Below are 3,974 nucleotides of genomic sequence, written 5' to 3' on the forward strand. Positions count from 1 at the left end.
CCATCCCCTAGATGAAGGAGGGAGACAGGGGATATGAGTCTTTGACACTTTTAGTTTCTAAATGAAAAGGTAAGATCTAGCAGCAAAGAAGGAGGGGTTGGTCTGTGAATTGCTTTTGGGTAAATAGGTAATCGTGCCTGTCAGCAGCTCTTAAGTGGATCGCCACCAAGTGATATTTTGGTTTCTGGTAGGAATCTATAAACAGGCAACATGTCACCCAAGAGCTGCCTTAAATCTCTTTTGTTGCCTATAGCTGAGTGAAAGATGAATGCCCATTATGTGCAATATGGAAGGCACGGAACACCATCTTTGGTAGTTGCTTGGGTAGTTGTCGATTCCCCTGTCCATGGTACTGGCAAAATATACTCCTGCATAACTGTGTTTTGTAACATGGCTCTATTGGTTTTGTTGATTTAATGATCATGATTTTAAGAACATGTTTAAGAACCTTTGCTTGGAATAAGAATGCTTCAATTGGATCATGAGAGACCATGGTTTAGGTCCGTGAAATGGAATTTATCATTCTTAGATCCTTTTATTAGCAAAAAAGTCTCTCTTCTAGGCAATCCTCAATTGTGTACAGTCCTGTTAGGAGACAGTGACCACCCACAGTCTGAAAGCTGGAGGAATTATAGCTTCCCTATCCCCCTACTGGCCCATCAGGGGTCACCTAGGTAGTTTAAGTTCAATCTATTATAATCTATCTCCTGCAAATTTGAATCTCTAGTGATTGGCACAGAACATGACAATGTTGAAATGCCATAATTACTGTGGCATCTTTTCTCTGTGAAGCCAGTAGAGTTTAAGTGGACTTTGCTATGGCTCATGTTTTCAGCCTGTTCTTTTCATGGTCACTTTCTAAACCGTGTGTTTTTAGACTACTGTTAATTCTGTGAGCCCTGGATTACACTTTCAATGAATTAAGATCGCTTAAGATCTTGCTCAAGTTAGACAAGGTAAACCTCTGTACTTGCATATAGCCCCCAGACTGTTACAGGCCTGTGTTGGTACCTGACATACACCTGCACGCTGCAGCTCCACGAGGTTAATAATATCTTGTTCAACTGTGCATGCCTGAGGCTTCAGTGATGCTTGTGGCTTAGACTTGTGCTTCTTTCTGTTCTGGATGAGTTTACTTCCCGTACTTCTAGCAAGAATTGAGTAAGGGAAAGGAAAGGAGAGATGTTGAGACCCAGTATCTATAGATGTTTGTTTAGATAAATTATGTGCGTTTTTGTTATCTTTAACTTGATGAACTAGTAGCTCCCAAAAAATGCCTTGTAATAATTTCCAGACAAGTCTTAGTAGCTTGAGTTGGCTGAATGCATCAGAGACTAAGCACTAATCACCCTTTACAATCTAACTGCTAATTTACCTACTTCTAGAGTAGGAGCTCTCCGGAGCCTGGCTGGATGCCTGCAAAAACAAGGTACTTGAGGTCAGGAGCTGTAGGGCCTCACTTCTTACCTTCCTGCCCAAGGGACAATTTTCCTGCCTCATTCTCTGACCACCCTGGCATATATACAATGTGGCCACGGATTCCAGGTTATTTTTCTCTCCAAACATCCTCAAAGGAGAGGGACTGTCTTCATGACTAGGCTCCTTGGCTTTTAGGGTAATTGACAAGGAATTCATAATGCCATATAAATAAATATAACTAATAGTTTCTGGGCATTTTTAATGTACAAAATGCAGAGCATTATCGTAGTTGATTCTCAGGAATCTGGATGGTAGAAAAAGAAGTATTAATTTCTTTTCAGAGATAGTAAAAACATTTCAGACAGTTTAAATGATTGGTCCAAGGATGCTGAAATAGTAAATAGATCCAGAATTCAAACCCAGTTTTGGCTTCAAATGCCAAAGCTCTGTGTTCAATGAGAATCGTCATTTGTAGTAAATAAATAAATGACTTAACTTTTTATGACTGGATCAGAAACATAGATTCTGTCTGTTTCAGTCAAAGTTTTATCCTTAGTATTAATTAGGCTCTAAGGACTTGTGACTGAAAGGTGTAAATAACTACAAAGAAGGAGCTCTGGAAAAACAAAGTGTTGGGAAGACAGGAGACACAGTGCATAGATAGGAAAAATATAATTGTATTCATATTATAAAATGTGAAATGTACAGCAGAACCAGGGAGGATTACAAGAGAAAGGGACCCAGTGCATTCTAGTCTATTTACTTTATTCTATGGAAGGAGAAACAGTTTCAGGCACTGTGCAATAATTTTGTTGCATACGTGCTACTCTATTCTAGTCTATTTAAAGTTAGTATTATTTAAGCCACTCTACGTGAGTTTTAAAATGCCAGTTTAAAAATTTACAAAGTAGAAAATGGAGGCTCAGGGAAGTTTAATGATATGTCTAATGCTATTAGATCTATTAAGAGGCAGATAGTGAAGTAAAGCTCTTAGCTATAGATTCTGGACTATACTTTTGCCAGAATCTATATGATACACTTCAAGATCATCACCGATGCACTGCTCTCAAAGAAAGTGAAAGGATAGCTTATTTTTCTCACACACAAAAAATCCCATTTGTGGCAAGATGAGTGGATCCAATATTTTATTAGATTCATTTAAGGGCCACAATTCAAAGAAAACTAAAAGCACAAATGTTTTATTTTATAAATGAACTCTAAGAACAAAATATTGAATCTAGAACGATTTTGTCCATAAGTAATTCAGGTTTCTTTTAACACATAAGATTAATTCTGGGTAATAAAGTTCAATAAATACTATGCAATTAATAGAATTAGTACAGCTGGGACATGGGTACAAAATGTTACAGCAGATGGAGGACATGTATACTTCAAACAGCACAATTGGCAAAGCAGAATCGTTAGCAAAAGCAACAGAAAAATATATAAACAGTCATATTAAGATGGAAAGCAAACCAAACAGGCTTATTGATGTGGTAATGAACACTGGACTGGAACAGAGATAAAGCATTTGTTCAAAGGAAAGAATACCAGGAAAAGGCTAGAGTTATTTTTTTAAACAGAGACTTTAAAGAGAAAAGAAAACGGAATATTCATAAGGGATACTTGACAAACAATCTCAAATGATAGGCCTGATTTCAATAATAAAGTAGTAGATTAAAATACACGAAGTAAAATAAATGTAATATATATTTGTATGTTGCATACTTGGTATTTTACATTAGATGTGAAAACTCTTACTTAGAACTTTTTAAAACCCAAATGTGGATTTTATTATAAATGTCAACTCAAGGACAGTAAAGTTTAAACACACAAAAAAATAAAGTTATATGAAATACAGAGTAGTTTTAAAACTCACAGGATTGTGATCCATCTTTTTTTTTTTTTTTCAAAAATAAAAGGATTTTTTAAATGGATTATTTACCAAACACTGGAACAACAACACTACAAGGCAGGTGGTACATTATTTACCTTGTTTTAAAGGTGGAAAAAATTAGGAACAGAGAGGTTAAGCAATTTCTCCAAAGCCACAAGGGTCCTAGAGTAGGAATCCAATACATTTTTCTAACATATATGTCTTGTAACGGGTCCTTTTGTATTTGCTCCATAGAGGAAAATTCTAGACAAAGATTGAAGGATATACATAAGCAGTTATATAATTCTTGATAAATCACTTATACATCCAGTATTTCTGGATTTCTGGATTTGTTCTTTATAATATGAGGACATTGAATGAAATGACTCTTTCTAATTATTAGATGTTACCTAATGAGAATTGTGCATTTTATCATAAAATATTAATAAATATATATTTTAGAAAAACTAAATAACTAATAATCAAAAATTCAGATGTCATTTCATAATTTATTGACAAATATACTAATCACCATTAGATTTAAGAGATCATTTTGTTTAACTTCAGCCAAGTAAATATAAAGAGTTCTATGAAATACATGATGCATTTTGAAAAAAATATAAATTTTAAATTTGGTTCAAAGGAAATTAAAAAAAAAAACTGAGAAAATTTATTACTC

This window comes from Panthera pardus, unplaced genomic scaffold, assembly GCF_024362965.1.
Source record: "Panthera pardus isolate Hobbes unplaced genomic scaffold, ASM2436296v1 HiC_scaffold_1, whole genome shotgun sequence".
Taxonomy (NCBI): domain Eukaryota; kingdom Metazoa; phylum Chordata; class Mammalia; order Carnivora; family Felidae; genus Panthera; species Panthera pardus.